Source organism: Anolis carolinensis, chromosome 5, assembly GCF_035594765.1.
Source record: "Anolis carolinensis isolate JA03-04 chromosome 5, rAnoCar3.1.pri, whole genome shotgun sequence".
Taxonomy (NCBI): domain Eukaryota; kingdom Metazoa; phylum Chordata; class Lepidosauria; order Squamata; family Dactyloidae; genus Anolis; species Anolis carolinensis.
In genome coordinates this window covers 159,459,561-159,478,568 of record NC_085845.1, presented here as the reverse complement: position 1 = coordinate 159,478,568, position 19,008 = coordinate 159,459,561, and the positions used below count along the sequence as shown (strand labels likewise).

The following is a 19,008-nucleotide window of genomic DNA, read 5'->3' as shown; positions in this document are numbered from 1 at the left end:
AATTCACATCTATAGAGGTCCTTGCCTTCCCAAAGTACATTTCCCAGAATTCTGCAGGCGGCAGAAGAATGGAGCTGCCTGTGTTAAAGCCCTAGTGTGATAATGTAGTAAGACAGATTCAGAAGAATTGAAGGGAAATGTCAATTTAATTAAAGTGGGATTTCTTCCAAGCAGAGCAGATCTGAATTTGTACATTGTTATCAGTTAAGATTTTTAAATATAATAAACAGCCTGATAAATTGGCAGATTTGTTCATCGACACTCCATACTAAAAACAAATATAAGGTTGCTTACAATATTGAGATTAGCTATAACTTCTAACCACTGTGAGTAGAAGTTTCTCCAGCATTACTGGAAGAGAGATGCTGGGCCAGTAAATTGTTTTTACAACTTTTGTATGCCAAGAAGCGAAAGGTTGTAGGATTAGCATTTTGCTTGGAAATTGCCTGATGTTCCAGTACTTTTAGCTCTATTGCTCTACATGTCACTGCTACTATTTATTCTATCTTGTTATACTTCCTGTGACTCAGTTGTCAACTGATCCAAACCAAGTCATCAACATATTGTACTCAATCATAAAAATCCACTGGGTGACCCTGGACATGACACACACTGTAAGCCCGAAAAGTCTTGTTATAGGTTCATTTTAGCATTGCCATATGCTAGAAACAATTTGAAGGCCACAACAACTCCTAGTTCCTATACCTATCCTTCTTCAGTTGTCAAGAACTCTTGCCTTGGGGTACCTTTATAACACATACCTATTTTCTACAAAATTATAAAAGGAGAAAGGATAAAGAGAGCAGAAGGAAAGGGAAATCCCCCACTAGACAATTTTTTTCTACTTCAAACCTATAGCTATCTCTATGAAAAAAGTCATGTGTTTTGACTAGAGTTGCTATACATTTGTTTTCAAAGCCATTTTCAGATAAAATGCTTACAAAATCCAAGAAAGATAAATGCATTCTCATTGGAAACTGCCAATTTGCAGCAACTATTCTGCAAATTGCTCCCTTACAATGGATAATTGCCAGAGACAATTACATCCAGTTCCATGACAATTTTTAAAATGAGAATTTTTTCTTTGAACAAAATTTGAAAAAAGGATCTATTCATGTGCGATATGCTGTCTTAATCTCCTTATAAAGAACACCTAGGCCTGTACATTTATTTCAGTTATGGCAGTCAGAAACAAATGTTATAACAATTTGCTGATTCCTAAAAATAATTAACAAGGAATATGAACTAGGAGAGATTTCAATTTCTAAACTGAAATTTAGAATTGGATCAATGTTGAATTCATGGCTTCCAAATCAAATTTTCAAATGAAATCATGCAATTTTCTGGTTTATCAGGCTGCAAATCAGGCTGCAAATCAGTTTTTGTGATTGGTGTTAACTGTTTGGATTTCTTCACACGCACCGCCGGAATCATTGAGATCCCGGCAGCACCAGTGTCTTGCTCCAACCCGGCACCCTCCCTGCCTCATCATATGAAGGGAAGCCTTCTTTAGCTGGATTGACCCATTTTTCCTAATGGAAAGACGGGAAGCTTCCTGTCAACAACCGCTGGCAATTTTGCAGCGGCAGGGTGTTTGCAGTAGTTCAGCCACAGAGCTGCCCCATAAGTACTTTTCCAGGATGTGATGGGAGTCATTGGGCTCAGTGGCTGAAGTAAAAAAAAAAAAGCAGCTGCCAAATTTTGGATCATGTGAAGAGGTCCCTAGATTACAATATGAGAGGTGTAGGAGAACAAGTGGAGTCACATTTGACAGGCAATTTCAAGGACAGCTTAGGACATTATTTTCTTAATCTATATATATAAATTTCGGCCTAGGACAAAACAACAAAACTACACATCCCAGAAACACTACACTTGGCAGCGCAACCCGTCATCCATGCCTCTATGTTCATACAACAAAAAGAAAACAAAAATAAAGTCCTAATTAGAAGGAGAAGAGTAATTGTTTTTATGCAATTGCTGCCAGTTAGAAGGCTAAGTTCCGCCCACTAGGTCTCCTAGCAACCCACTCAGCCCAGGGGACAGGCAGAGTTAGGCCTCACTTAGGCCTCTTCCACACTAGCTATAAAATACAGATTATCTGATTTTAACTGGATTATATGGCAGTGTAGACTCAAGGCCCTTCCACACAGCTATATAACCCATTTATAATGGACTTAATGTAAGGTAAAACCTTTACCCTTTACCTTAACTACCACCAATTCCTCAATAGTTTATTTCCCATACCACCATACTTCGCCACTGCAACGCGTGGCCGTGCACAGTTAGTGTTCTATAAATATAAAGTCCACAGCCAGCCTAACCAGGAGATACTGATTGCCCACCAGTTCTTACACTCAAAACACATCGCCAAACTCTTGACTGAAATCAACCATCAATTTCCTCCATCAGAACTCCAATTAGCATTACCATGCCCCTCTTATAATAATGGCCCCATTCCCTTACTTCCCGTTTTCTCTTTTGCTCTGCTGAATTTCAAGATGGTTTTCAAGCAGTTCCTTTGAAAAGCAGTTTGACATGTCTTGCATTGTGGTAACCATTAAAAGATGTGTATGTGTGGCAGGGAATGGGGCAGGATGTACATGACCTGCTGTGCATGATAATTTAGTTGTGTACCTCCCTTGCAATTCTATACATTTATTTGTGTTCTGTACAAAGATTTTCAGTTTCAATGCTATTTGTAGAGGTGCAGAAGACAGTAGCATTTATACAATTAATTTTCAAACTATGTGCAAGTATTTCAGAATAGTCTTTCAAATACAGATTGAAACTTGAAATGTATTTTCTTTTAAACAATACTACATTCATCTCACTCCCAACCTTTGTTTCATGACTAGAATGGAGACTGAAATACTAATGTTCTTCCAGCAGATTTATCATTCCTTCGCTTTTAAAATATTTTTTCATTTTTAGAAGGGGAGGGGGACTAATATCTAGAGCATCATATTAAAGTACATGGATAATCTTTTTTTTTGTTAAAAACCATGGAGGTAAACATTCTTCATCAATGATTGACACCAGTGTAAACCTATTTCTAAAACAGAATCACACAAAGAAGCAGCCTGTTTTTTTGTTTTTTTTGTTTTTGCAGTTTCCAAATATTCACTGCAGCACTTAGAAACAAAACAGATTTGACAACAAAATGCATGAAATATTTTCTTTTAAATAAAGATTCATTAAAACAAATAGCAGGTGTTTTATTTCCTCCTACTTCTCAAGCAATTTGAGCAACTAACCTTTGGTTCATAAAATTTGCATGAATATGAATTGAATTTCTATCTATACAGTAAATTGACTCCAAGCTTAAGAGTAACCTAACTGCAAGAGCAGCAGGAAAGTACGGGGGTGGGGTGGTGCACAAGTTATCAAATACAATTCAGCGCTAAGTGCACACCTTTTAAAAAAGAGATTGACCCCTTCAGGGGTTGTTAAATACCTTATCAAAATATATTTATGATTATCACCTATTTTTTCCATTCTTGAAAATTGGTACTGAGCCAATTAATCCATTTTCATGTTTGCTTTGTTGACAGTCCCTTGTTGCCATATGGAATTTTAATGCACTTTTCCAGGACTACACCTTTGTTGAGTCTGGTAGCGCTGGGAAGAATACTAAAGTTGGAAGAGATTCAACTCCAATTGGTTTTAACCAGTGAATATATTTATGTGGTGCTATGTCAGGGATTGGTAATCTGTTAAAAGTCCACTTAGAGCTTATTCACATCACATAATTATAGTAGTCATATAGCACTTTAACTGTCATGGCTCCATTCTAGCATATCCCAAAATACGAAGCTTGGTGGGGTGCTCAGAATCCTTAGCTGGAAAATTCTAATGCTGTACTTTAAAGATATGGAACAAGGAAAGTGCACAACATGCTTTTCTGAATCTTTGGGTTTGTTTTCAGTAATAAATTGTTCTGAGAAATAAAAAAGAGATGTAGAACAGAACAATGGTTCTTATTCTATCCAATAGGACTTCGCATTCCAGAATCCTTGACCATTCCCAATCTGATAAGAGCTTCTAGGAAGTTCACTGGGAGATCCTACTGAACTGATCACAATGCCTCAGAAACACCTCAGCTTGGGCTCAGCCAAGCACATACGATTGATTTGTGAGGTCACATTAATCAATTAAAGGTCAGAAATCAGAATCGCCAGCAGTTACAAGATCATGAGTATATATCTCACAAGTACTGAATGGGGTGCCAGACTATATTTTTAAAGTAATTTTTGAAATGAGGTATCATCAAAGGTATAAGAGAAAGATCATTCCAGTACAATTGCTTTATCAAAATCATATTAACTAAGGATAATTTCAGCTGAAATTACTCCATCATCATCAAGGGGGATCACTCATGGCCAAGTACGATTGTCTTCCAGAGGTGGAGTCTTGGTTGTGTATCCATAAATGACTGAAGAACTATTCTAGATTCCCAGTGTCTTTCACGTTAAGGACTTAGATTTCCAAATGGAAAGTGGTCATGACAAAGATTTGCTTGATGTGTCTTCCCCTTGGCATGTTTCTCCCCTTGGCCCTCTATTCATGCCTTTTCAAACTTCATAACACCATTGGTAAGCTGATCTCTAGTTCTAATAGTTGAAGTGCCAAGGCTTCCCAATTCTTGGTGTAGTTTATAGCACTTAAAAAAGTTTTGAGTCCATCTTTAAATCTCTTTTGTTGTCCACTGACATTCTATTTTCCATTCTTAAGTTGAGAATAAAGTATTTGCTTTGGGAGTTAGTTATTGGACATTGAGATAATGTGGCCAGTCCAGCGAATTTGACAGGAGAGAATCATTATTTCATTTCTGGTGGTCTTTTTTTCTTTCAGAATGCTGATATTTGTTCTTATCTTTAGAAACATAGAAATATAGAGTTGAAAGAGGCTACAGGGGCTCTGCAGTACAACTCCCTGCCATGCAGGAATCAAAACACTCCTGATAGTTATCTGATGAAAGATCTCCAAAGATGGAGACTTCACCATACTCCAAGACAACATATTCCATAACTGAATAGGTCTTAGGTGATGTTTCTCTGACATGCATTCTACAATCTTACTTTTTGCCTCATATAAGCCTCTATAAAATGTTAATGGGCTAGTCTAATGCTTAATCATTTTTCTATTTATCCATCTAAATATTTCCCATTTGGAAATATTGAGATACAATTTCCTCTTACACAGTTACAGTTTCAATATAGCATGGCAGTAAATTTTGCTTTTTTATTGAAATACCTTTACTATGTAGGCAAAAGAAGAATTGTTATAGCTATAATTCTGCCTGGAATAATAACATATGAAAATTGACTGCAAGCATTCTGATATCAATTCTGAATTCATAATTGTCATGACAGAATGTGAATACAGTAATTCATAATGCAAAAGAATTATTATAATATTTTAACTATATCAGAAAATGGAAAATTTATCATTAGTCTGCTTAAGAACATTTAACTTGTGCAACCACTGGTGTGTTTTAGTTTTTCTGCCAGCACTTTCTGTTTAAAATGATCCTAGTTGGGCCAATTTTTTGTCAAATGCTTAATGATCATGCAAGACAATTTTGCTGCTCTTATCAATACTAAATCTTTATTACCCATCTCTTTAATCTCTGAACAATTCCATTTCCATAAAGCCACTGCAAATTGTTATTACCTTTTAAAAAGAATAATTAGATTTAAACCTGTTAGAAAAGAGGTGTACTTTGCTAAAGGGGTCTTTCTTTCATGCTGCGGCATTTTAGATTTTTTTCAAATCATATTGTCCCCCAACTTCCAAAATAACAAGACCACACAACAGTATGGGATAAATATGGGCAACTTTTATTAATGTTACCTATTTAACTTTTGTAACCTGCAAACCAATTCTAAATGGTATGATCGTAATGTGTTATAAACTGTGTCAGTGGACATCTAAGACCTGTACCTCAGCTAACTTGTACAAGACACCTGGGTCCCCAGATATAGTAAACTGTTTCCAAGGCAACTAATCAGGAAAATGGCATGGAGAGTTCTTCCCCAACTCCTGGAGATTTATCAAGGCCAGAACTCTCCCTGCTCCAAGGATATTTCTGTTCACCCTCACTTTGGTTGTTTAAACCACAGGTGGGTTTTCCGTTCCTGTCCTACATCACAAAAGGGTGCCTTAGGTGTACACCAAGATGTGAGCCCATCCCTGTTTCCTGCATGATGGCCTATTTAAACAACCCACAAACCAAATCAGCCCATATAGAAACAGTATAGGGTAGGCGAAAAAAATCCCCTAGAACATAGAGGGGGAAATTCCTACCCAGTTCTGAAGGTGACCCAAAAAGGATACTGTTAAGTGGGCAGGAGAGTGGGTCACCATCAAAATCAGAATGAATTCTTGAGGCAGACAGCAATCTTGAGCAGGCCCTGCCCCTGAAAATTGTTCCATTCAAATCTATTTTCAGAATGGTCTCACTCATTGGAGGTGGCAAATGCCTTCCAGCCCCAGTAAGTGAAGGTGGAAAGCTGATTAATTTTTTTGATAGCAACCCCACATATTGTATGGGAATGTTAGAAGTTGATGTCCAGAAAAGTAACTTTTCCAAGCACTAGGGTCATCACCTGGATTGGGTTGTTAGGAAATTTCCTGTACTGTTTTTCATACGAATGTATAGGATATATATGTAGAACAGAAGTTACTGCTGAACATCACAATGATTCACTGTGATATCCCCACAGGGTCATCATCACACCATACTTACACCACACCAGAATTAATTTTAGTTGCTTTTTCAATAGGATTCACAAATATCAATGTGTGGAATGTGATTCTTGTTACAAAAAATCTAAAATGTCATAGGAAAAAAATTCCCTTCAGCAAAGTACTCTTCTTTTCTAGCTGGTTCAAATTTAATGAGCCTTTAAAGAAATAACCTGCATTAAATAAATGGAAATGCAATTGGCCAAAGCTGGGAATGATGACTAGTACAGATTTGATATTGATAAGGGCAGAAAAAAATTGCCTTGAGTGATCATTAGTCTTTAAGCATTTGACGAGAAAGTGGCCCAGCTAGGAGCATTTTAGGTAGAAAGCAGTGACAGATTTAGGATTTTAAATCCATTGTTAAAGTATACAACCGCAGCAGAGCAATTGTTGTACATGTTAACTATCCCTAAGCAAACTAATGAGCAATTTTCAAATAGAGTTAGAATAATTCCTTGACATTATGAGTCAATATCTTTTCGTTCTGCCATTACAATTCTGAATTCTGAATTGATATCTGAATGCTCGCAGTCAATTTTCATATATTGCTATTCCAGACAGAACTACAGCCTTGACAATTCTCCTTTGGCCCCTGTTGTAAATGCATTTCAATAAGAAATGCAATATTCTACTGCTATGTCATACTGAATCTCTAACTGTGAATCATTTATTCCTTATAGAAAATGTTTAACATTCAAGTCATGAATTTGTGTTAGTTAATATAGCAGTTAATATATGCTGATTTTCTCTATCCAGTAAAAAAATTGCTTTGGAGAACTTTTTTTTTCCACTATGGGTTCACCATAGTTGGTTAGCTTGAATACAATAGAATTTAAATTTATCGCAGTTTAGGAGATATAAGGAACTCAGGAATATGACTTTTACACAATCAAATCATTGGCATTTCCAGCCAATATTCTTCCAGGAAAAATTATTTCCTAGCTGTACCAGGCAATCTTCACAATTCCCTTATGATTACCCACTGAAGGGCAAACTAGGGCTGACTCTGCTTGACTTCTACAAGTAAAATAAGATGGTATTCGGTTTAGTATGGTAAGGTATTTTGATAGATGTACTGACGAACTACAGTTACCTTATATTGGGCAATTTCCATTGCGTTCCTCTTTTCTTGTGTACAACAGTGGAGGGGATAGGCAGCAATGCATGTGACCGAGGGCAAGAGTCAGTCAGTCAGTCATTCAACCTTTCTGAAGGAAATGACTTTGCTTTGGAAAGAAGGAAGGAAGGAAGGAGGGAGGGAAAGAGGAGCACCAGGAGAAGTATTAATTACCACGTAAAAAAGAGACAACTGAAATCCAATCCTCACAATAAGATTGCCCTATGTACTACTTTGGAAGCGATATAAACAAGGCTGTGAAGTCTTGGCTCTGCCTTTCCTCTAACTGGAGCAAATTACAGGGCGCATTCTACTCCCCTGTTCAAGGAGCTCCATTGGCTGCCGTTTATTTTCTGAGTCCAATTCAAGGTGCAGGTCATTACCTACAAAGCCCTAAACGGTTTGGGACCGTATTTCCCCCTATGAACCTGCACAATCTCTTTGCTCATCGGGAGAGGCCCTCCTCTCGCTCCCACCAGCCTTGCAGTCGTGGTTGGTGGGGACGAGGGAGAGGGCCTTCTCCGTCGTGGCCCCCCAGCTCTGGAACTTGCTTCCCAGGGAGATCAGGCAGGCCGCTACCCTCCTCTCCTTTCAGAAGAGCCTGAAAACATGGCTCTTCCAGCAGGCCTTCGATAACTGATCCAGTAAGTCTGACCTGTTGCATTTCCAATAATAGTCCTGTATTTACGCCTCTTCCAGCACCTTGAAGGTGACAACAATTTGGATAATCCAGCCCTTCCTGATGATTTTGACAAACTAGCACTTTGGCCCAGGTTCCTCCAGATTTTATCCAAGATTTTATCTTTTGTCCTTGTATGTGATTTTTTATGACTTGTTTTTATTGTTATTTGATCTGTTTTATTGCTTTGTTTTATTGTTATGGACTGGGCCTGGCCCCATGTAAGCCGCCCCGAGTCCCTTCGGGGAGATGGGGTGGGGTATAAAAATAAAATTATTATTATTATTATTATTATTATTATTATTATTATTATTATTATCATTATTAGTTCAGTCCATTTGCCTCACAGAGCCTTCTTGCTAGGCCTTCCTTTCTTTCTGTATTAGAGCTACAGAGTTTGAGGCCTGGATATTGTCTGGAATTTTTAGGCCCCAGCAATTCAAACGGGCATTCTTACCACATACAGTACACACTGCATATACTACCAGTCCCAGTGACACCAGAAACTTGTAGCTAGTCCAAGTTTCACAAAGAGGAGACCAAGTCCTTTGCATCAGAGATTTCCAGAATCCCAGAAAGATGACTGCATTCAACAAATTCTCCATTTGTAATGTATTGTTTTAAGTTATCTTTCCATAGTCCTGGGTGGAATTAGCCCTTTCATCTTTCTACTTCCAGTAAACTTGTTTTGGTTAACTTTCATCCTGCCTAAAGTGCCTTTATGTTAAGGGACCTGATCTCAACAGAAGGTATTCAGATAGCCCCCGAGTAAAACCATACACCATAGTTCTCTCAAAGGCTCGGGCGTGCCATCACAAAGGCTGTCCCTCCTTTTTGTTCTTTGCATTATGTTTTCCACAGTGGCTTCTGAAACTTACATCAACTGTTCTCACTTTGGGTTTTGTTTGGCCATTTCAGACAGGTACTGATAAGCATTTTGGCGGTATGCAGTATGCTTCAAAGTTGGATGGAAACCCAGTTACCTAAGTCTCTGTAGAAAACTGAAGAGAGGAGCTGGACAATGTTTTCTATGGCTTTTTACTGGATATAAATGCCAGTTTGGATTACAGGAACCACAGATGTGAGACACTGGCCTTCTCCTCCCCTCCCACTTCACACATTAGGGAGTAGATCCAAGTTACACATGTATTCCTCATTTAGTCCAGGAACGCATTCAGCTGTACTCTTCCTAAAATGTCACATGAGTGTGTTGATTTCGCATCATTATTGGAGTGAATTTTCTAGCATTAGATTTCTCCAGTCAAGAGTTTTAACAGTCTTCTCCCATTAACTCAAATGCTTTTTGTCAGTGAATAGATCATTGATGATAATAAAAGTGCTATACATTCTACTATTAGCATTTTATAAGAATGTGTATGTGTGTTTCCAGAAGAAATGTATCCATTTATTCCCAGAGGGCCATATTTTTCAGTGGACTGAGAGCAAGGGGGATACTAACTGACATAACATTATAATATATTGCAATAACCTCTGTAGTTTCCTTGGTTTCTTTTGTGTTCTACCAAGAGTTTGTGGGTAATGTTTGGTACACTCCCTTTGGAGATCACAGATCATATATTTTCATTTCCTTGACATTTTATTCATTATATTTTTCTCCTTGCTCCATTGCAGGTTTATATATTTGCAAATAAACTTTTTGAAAAATGATGAATAAAAACTAAAGAAAAGCCATGCAATACAAAGGAACAGCTACTTGAATTCGAGGTCACACACCAGAAATGTACTTCATGTATCAAACTGATGATCCTACCCCCATAAAAATGATAAAAATAAAAATAGAGTTCATTTTTCAGCAAGTAGAACTCTAAAAAATTGTGCAAAATTGTCCAGCTGGTTTATATTCAATGAAGTCTACCTTGTTTGCCCAAGCTCATTGAACCCTTATACCTATCTATGTGCTTAGGTTCTTTCCCCATATTTATCCAACAAAACGTTGAGACAAAATCTTAAGCAGTCACTGACCATGAATGTTATCCTTACTGTCCTAAAATTTGCTGGGTTTTTTTTTCCCTTTCCCCTACTTTCTTTACATGTAGACATTTACCTAATGTTTGAGAGGAACTCTACTCTTCTTATAATATGGCATGAGGATTTTCTGCCTTTAATCCTTTGGTCTCTTCTATTTTGTTTTATTACTACTGTAGTTCCCAATAATCAGAAATTTTGAGCCATACACACACTCCACCCTTTTTGCCCACAGAGATCATTTATCTCTAATCAGGTGTTCCAACAGATCTGCAGATATGCAAAAAAGAGAAGTATTACAGCTCCGATCCCCCTTATTGTTGCTTGTGCGACTCTTCTTGTCTGAATAATCTCTGAGGAGGAGAGCTCTTTCTGTGCATGGAGATTATCTATGAAATAAAAATACTGATATTCCAGTGTTCTGACTCATGCAGAGAGTGTTCAGAAATAAAGTGTTTCTTGTTATACAAAGACCAACAAGCTTAAGACATCATGGAAGTACCCCCAGTCAAAGCATTGGCACCTCTTAGACTGCATAATTATATGTGCCAGAGACTGCCGCGATGTGCTTCTCACAAGAGCCACGACTGGTGCTGATAACTCCTGTACAGACCACAGGTTAATTTGATCCATGAAGGCCATCAAGATCGCCCCCAATTGCAGACTCCAAGGAAGAAAGATAAGGCATAAAATGAACACCCAAGCCCTTCAAGAGCCCTCCAAACGAGCCCTTCTTCAGATAACACTAAAGTATCATCTACCCATAGAACACCATGAAAATGTTGAGGAACATTGAAATAAAGACCTCCATCATCACAGCCTTGGAAGAAACCATTGGATGCCAAACTAAAAAACATCAAGACTGGTTTGATAAAAATGATAATGAGATCCAACAGTTAATTGATAAGAAAAGGAAAGCCTTCCAAATATGACAGAGAGACACCAACTGTACTGCTAAGAAAATGTTCTATGCCAGTGTAAAAGCCGAGGCCCAAAGAAGCACCAGAGAATTCAAGAACATCTGATAGACAAAAAAGGCTCAAGAAATCCAACATTCTGCATGTGTCCATGATGCACAGGGATTCTTTAACATCACAAATGTTATCCATGGCCTAGCAAATCATGGAATACACCATCTACATTTATCAGATGGAATCAAACTTCTGAAAGATAAATCAATTGCACTACATTGGAAAGAGCACTGCCATAACCTCCTTAACCACGGCTCCCACTTGGCCAAAGATGTTCTCTTGCAAATCCTACCAAAAAAAAAAAAAGGATGAGTTTGCAGCACTGCCTAGTTTGAAGAAAGTCAGCAAAGCCATCAGCCAACTAAAAATTAAAAAGCCAGTGAATCTGATGGGATCCCTGCTGAAATATTTAAAGAGAGTGGACCTACACTGACACAACAACCCCACCAGCTCATTGAAAAAGTGTGGGCAATTGAGAAAATCCCAGCAGATTTCAAGGATACCACCATCATTACCCTTTTCAAAAAGGGGAACAGAACACACTGTGGAAACTATGGAGGTATCTCCCTTCTAACCTCTGCTGGGAAAATTCTGGCAAGAATCCTTGCAAACCTCCTTCTACCTATCTCAGAAGACACCCTCCCAGAATCCCAGAATGGCTTCCACCCCTCCAGAGGAACAGTAGATATGATCTTCACTGCGCAACAGCTCCAAGAAAAATGCGGGGTACAAAATCAACCTCTGTATATGGCATTCATTGACCTTGCAAAGGCATTTGACACAGTGAATCACAGTGCTTTTTGAACCATCCTCCAAAATATCAGATGCCCTGACGAATTTGTGAACATCCTGTGGCTCCTCCATGATGACATAATGGCAACAGTCTTGGACAGTAATGGCTTCCAAAGTGGCCTATTTAAGGTGGAATAAGTTGTCAAACAGGTGTGTTATTGCCCCAACCTTATTCTACATCTTCATCGCTATGATACTGCACATTGTTGATGGGAAGCTACCCACTAGTGTAGAAAACATTTATCGGACAGATGGCAAACCATTTACGTTCAGCAGACTGAAAGCTAAAACCAAGGTCACAACAACATCTGTTATAGAACTCCAATATGCTGATGATAATGTAGTCTATGTTCATTCAGAAGAAGACCTACAAGCCACTCTAAACACCTTTGCAGAAGCATACAAAAAGCTTGATTTCTTACTGTACATTGGGAAAACCGAAGTGCTCTTTCAGCAGGCACCAGCCAATTCCTCTACAATGTCAAAAATACAGCATAATGGCATAACATTATAAAAATTTGACCATTTCTGCTACCTTGGCAGCTACTTCTCCCCAAAAGTCAACATCGACACTGAAATACAGCACCGTCTGAGCTCTCCAAGTGCAGCATTTTTCCAAATGAAGCAGAAAAAGTTTGAGGATTGGGACATTTGTAGCGATACCAAGATGCTTGTTTATAAAGCTATTTTCCTCCCAATCCTGTTATGCAGCTGTGAAACGTGGACCATCTACAGTTGTCACACTCAATTTTTGGAACAATTCCACCAGCTTTGCCTCTGAAAAATCCTGCAAATCTCTTGGGAAGGCAAGCGGACAAATGTCAACATTCTGGAATAAGCAAAGACCACCAGCATTGAAGCAATGATCCTTGATGATATACTTCGGACTGTCCAAGTGGTCCAAATGCCCGATCACTGTCTCCCAAAGCAGTTACTATACTCAACTCAAGAAGAGACAATGGAATGTTGGCGGACAGAAAAAGAGATTTAAAGATGGCTTAAAGCTAACCTTAAAAACTGTAGCATAGACATCAAGAACTGGGAAGTCCTGGCCCTTGAGTGTTCTAATGGAGGTCAGCTGTTACCAACAGTGCTGTAGTCATGAATGGAAGGTGAAACATTTCAAGAGGAAGGCATATCAAGCCAATCCTGACCGGGACCACCTTCCACCTGGAAACCAGTGACCTCACTGTGGAAGAACATGCAGATCAAGAATAGGTCTCTACAGTGATCTACGGACCCTTCACTTGGAAGGCAATCATAGTCACGAGGGATTGCTGATGATGAATGGGTGCATCAGTGGTGCCCATTTGTTGGTATAAGGATAGGATATGATATTTTTCCCTGCATATTCAATATTTTGTTATATTGGTGCAAAGGATTTATACAAACCACCCTATTTGTCCAAACAGGCATAACTCTGGCTCTGATTACACAGCCAGATTTTTCAATTTTGTATTATGTAAAACTTCTCTCTCTCTCTCTCTCTCTCTCTGTTGTGCAAATGGTTAGGTTAAGGAAGGTCATGTGGTATAATGACAGTTTTCTGATCTTAAATAATCCAGACAATTTGTTTTAACAGTAACAAATGAAGCTGACAATATCCTAGGTATTAATTCACCTTTTCATAGTTTCCAGGACTTCTCCTTTGCTTAACTAGGACCATTTGTTCACAGGTAATGACAGAGAACTGACAAATGTTAAGTGACAGACACATGGTACAAGTTAAAAGAATTAAGATGTATGCCTCTTCATTAATCATTTCACATCTTTCCAGCTACAGAATGTATATGTCAGAAGATATCACACACACTCACATGCACACATGCACGCGAACACACAGAAAGAAAACAGGCTGTCACATTTACCAAATTATTTGCTTTTTCATATAGAAGAAAATCTTAGGAAAGCATTTCACCATCATATTTCTCTGTCCAATTGAGTTCAGTTATAAAGCTGAAACTGAGTTGAAACTTGATAGTGCAGGTCAAGGAAAGTAATTAATTCATATTTTATTTTATTTTATTGTAGTAAAAACAACCCAAAAAACAGCAACCTCAACAGCCAGTATTGTTTAAAAGCTCTAAAGAAGGAATAAGTTCAGTCCTCCAACTGTTAGATGATAATGGCTGAAAATTTTCACCAGTGTCTATGATTTCTGTAGCTGCTAGGAATTACAATTAAATTACATCTGGAAACCTGAAATTTGACCACTCCTAAACTGATGAAGCATTATTATTATTATTTTATTATGACACAGCAAACAAGATAGATCCGCTGGATTTCGTTTCACAAAATCACAAGTTGAACACTTCCCAAGTGTCTAGGACTGTGTGATGTATTTTCGGATGATGCACGCAGATCCCAGTAGGGTGGCCTTTTGCAGTTGGCAGATCGTAATTTTGTCAATGTCTATTGTTTCCAAATGCCGGCTGAGATCTTTTGGCACGGCACCCAATGTGCCGATCACCACCGGGACCACCTGCACTGGTTTCTGCCAGAGTCTTTGAAGTTCAATCTTGAGGTCCTGAGTTTTTCCTGCTGTTTTTTGTAAATAATAATAATAATAATAATAATAATAATAATAATATCTGTTTCTTTAACTCTGACATTTTGAATTTTCCTTTAAAACTAGTTTAAATTGGTTGTCCTCCAGCATCATATTAGGAACCTTTCAGTTGTTGCAATTGCAGTATAGCAACGTGAACAATATTGGCATTCGTCTGAGGTCTGCCAGGGATCATGTGACAGAAGACTAATCTTCATTTCCCACATTACACCAACCTAATCTGGCTGGATTCTATCATGTTCAACAGCTCCATGTGTGATTCGCCCACATACATTTACTGCACATACAATAACTGTATGTTAATTTGCAGCTTGATTATGTCCTGTAGTCAGGATGTGACCTTGTGTGCCTGTCTTTCAGGCATTCATAACATGACGGAATTGATGGAGGTTCCTCTTACTATGCACGCCATTATGACTGTGGTGGCTTGTTTCTCCCGCCATGCCCCTTCAGGAAAGGACCTAGGCATTCTACTCTACTCTACTTACCTGTCTTCCTCTCTACTGCACCACAGAGAAGTGCTATATTTACTGTGGATTCTCATAAGAGCTGGCTATGTAGCAATATAATTATCTTCCAAAAAAGGTTCCCTACTGGAAGGGAAGTGACCTTCAGGTAAACATAAAATATTGCTTTGATACCTCAAGGTCAGCTGCTTGACGCACCTGTATGATCTTTTGCAATTCATTGAAAATGCCACAATTATGGCTAGTGCCAAATTTGCATTTTTCTGTGACACATGATAGTCTGATCCCATTCCCACAACTGTGTAACTCCAGAAAAACCTCAGACTTTAATACTGTACTCCATCAGTACATCTAATTGAGTGGATTGAAATCCATGGAAGCTCATGCTAAAATAAATCAGGGAAAGGTGTTACAAGATACCTTCTCCCTTCCTTTTCCTTTTATGCTGAATTGTTGCGATAAACTTTGATGACAAAGTCAACACTTACCTTGAAATTTAATTGGTGCTGGTGGTAGCTATCTCATAGCTTTTTGTGAAGAATTTCTAATGTTATGAGTCATGTATCCACTCCTGCACACATGAAAATTAAATATACAAAGAAGGTTCTCAGTAGGAAAGGAAAGGAATTAAAACTAAATGTTATTGGTAAGCCTTGCATTATTTTGATTAAGCTTTCACCTATCTTCCATCTTTCTGGGCTGCTATCATAGATCGATATATTTAAAATGAGGATTCTTTGGAGATATGTTAGTGGCCTAAAGCAACCTAGAAAGGTAAAAGTACTACATTTCTGAATATACTATGTATATACTATGTATATTTACATTTAAAACTCACATTTGTTAATTCTTGCAATAAATGTGCAGATGGACTATGCTGGCTGCTTTGACACAATTATCTGTCTTTCATCTATTTTTTAACTTGGTTTTCTTAAGATGAATTCTAATTGGGGATCTCTCTACTTATTACAGGCATGATCTGCCTGGATGAATCTGCTAACAATAGGCATCAACTGGAAGAAGCTTTCAGCATTTGAACCCAAATAAGGAACACCTGCTGGTGTCTGTTATTTTTTTTTTTAATCCAGTGATACAAAAGGAAATCCATTTAAAAAAAACCAAATACCATATTTTACACTACAATATAACAGCAGGGTTTTATTAAACTGAAGGTCACAATAGGGTTGTTATTAATCATAGCAGTGCAATTTAAAGAAACTTTATATTTCCAGATGTTACTGTTTGCCATATAATGTTCAAAACAGACCTCTGCCTGGTAAAGCAAGAACTAGCAGAATCTCACAATCATAATGGGGCCAGAGCAAACAGGGGAAGCTGGGAAAACATTTCCATCTTTTCTTCTGTGCCATCAGCTGGAGGCCCCTCCTCCAGTGACACGCTATGCCCGGCCACACGTTGTATGGTGGTATGGGAAATAAAGTATTGAGGAATTGGTGGTAGTTAAGGTTTTCTCCTGACATTAAGTCCATTATAAATGGGTTATATAGCTGTGTGGAAGGGCCTTGAATCTACACTGCCATATAATCCAGTGCAAATTAGATAATCTGTGAAAGAGACCTAAGTGAGGCCTAACTCGGCCTGTCCCCTGGGCTGAGTGGGTTGCTAGGAGACCAAGTGGGCAGAGATTAGTCCTCTAACTGGCAGCAATTGGATAAAAACAATTATTCCTTTCCCTCTAATTAGGACTTTACTTTTCTTTTCTTTTTGTTGTATCAACCTAGAGGCGTGGATGATGGGTTGTGTTGTCAAATTTCGAGGTTGGGGGGCCTGTTGTTTTGTTGTTTTGTTGGTCACCGTGATGCCATCACTCATTTATATATATAGATTTGTTATTTATAAATTACATTTTCTTATTTTAAAACATGTGACAAAAATTGAGGAGGTTCAGAGGCTAGAATGGATTAATAGCTTTTCAATGCATTCAGTTCAAAATTTGCATTGAGATAAAAGCAATTTGAGTTAAGAGCTCAGTCACAGAATGAAGTGAATTCTTAACTCAAGGTATCACTGTACTTTGTGTTCATCAACTTTCATTACTTTCTTATATTTATGTAATTTCTATGCTATCATTCTTGGAAATGACCAACAGCCTTAGTCATTTTGACCTGGGCTTGCATTGCTGTCCTTTTGTCTTACCCTTTAATCAAGGGAGAGATTATTATTGTTAGTAAAGATGATAGTGGTAGTATTGTTTATATTCTTAGAAAAACCAATTTTAATTAGAGCTTCATTCAACCCAAGACAAGCACATCCACAATGAGAAGGGAGATCAATATCAGAAGTCAATTCATAGAAGATCTGCTCAAAGCACCCAGAAAAATAGTACAGAAAATATGATATAGAAGAAATGAAGGATTTTTTTAAAAAAAGTAATTAAGTTTATGTAATGAAACTGTTGACATTATAATGTATTTAATATAATGATTAAAAAGTGTGATATAATTTTCATGATATGTATTAGGTATTAAAATAATGTAAATGTGAAGAAATATAACATTTGAATAGGAAATACTTGAGAGCAGCCTTGGGTCTCACTTTAGGATAAAGGTGGCATAGTAAATAAAAACATAAATTAACTAACTATAATGACTCCCCTGAATTGTCAGTCAATTAAGGGAAGTATAGTCAATGCTAGCAAAAAACTTAAGCAGGTAAGGTAGTGAAATGTGATCTGTCACATTTCACTATCTGTGTTTAATATCAGCCAGTCACATTGCAATAGAAAGCTGACTTGTAGCTGACATGATCACAGTTCAAAATAACCCACAGCTAACTTCAGGTCAGTGAAAACCAGCTGCTTGATAAGAATTTTTTGATAAGAAGTCATTCAGTTTGCTGAAACTATGGCAGGGTTGCCATAGGTAAACAGGTGAAGTAAATGTTTTGATCCATACATTAAACAACGTTGTGGCATATTTTATCATTTTAGAAGAACTCAAAAACCGATGTCTGATTTTGGACTATTATAGGATGTGTGTGTGTGTGTGTGACTGAGTGTGTGTTTGAATGGGTATTATTTATCTTCTTCTTCACCAGAAATAATAATATAATAATAACTTTATTCTTATAACCCGCCTCCATCTGTCTGAAGGGACTTGGGGTGGCTTACATTGGGACCAAGCCCAGTAAACAAGAAATACATGGTACAAAATTAAAACATATTACAAAATCAGCATAATTAAAATAATTAAAACCAAGACAATAAAAACATCATAAAATACATCAATCAGCCTCACAGAACCAAAAATGAGCCTACTGAGAATTGCAAATGAGGGGAAGGACAGGGCTTGTGCAAAAACGCAGAACATTAGAACCAAGACTGGGAGTAAAGTGCTAGAAACTGGAGCAATAAATAAGTTAGGACTGGGCAGAGATTGTTACAACTAACATGTTATTTGAAGACACATAGAAACACCTATGTTTTCATGTCTTTATGGAGTGTAGCCAAGGTGAGGGTTAATGTGATTTCCCTGGGGAGAGAGTTCCAAAGCCATCGCCGAGAAGGCCCTCTCCTTCGTCCCCACCAACCGTGTTTGTGATCTCAGAGCCTGTGTTGGTTCGTAGGGAGAGATGCGGTGGCAAAGATAAGGAGGACATGAACTGAAAGAAGTTATTTGAACAAATGTATCAATTTTATGTGTCTCACCAAAAAT

General features: G+C 37.9%; 1 long non-coding RNA gene across 1 annotated transcript; it reads left to right on the top strand.

The window, feature by feature from the left end:
• Window positions 1-4,041: 4,041 nt before the first annotated feature.
• Window positions 4,042-18,675, top strand: LOC134299555 (uncharacterized). Its single transcript, XR_010006774.1, has 2 exons — window positions 4,042-4,160; window positions 16,307-18,675. It is a non-coding gene; the product is annotated as an uncharacterized LOC134299555 (long non-coding RNA).
• Window positions 18,676-19,008: the final 333 nt, after the last annotated feature.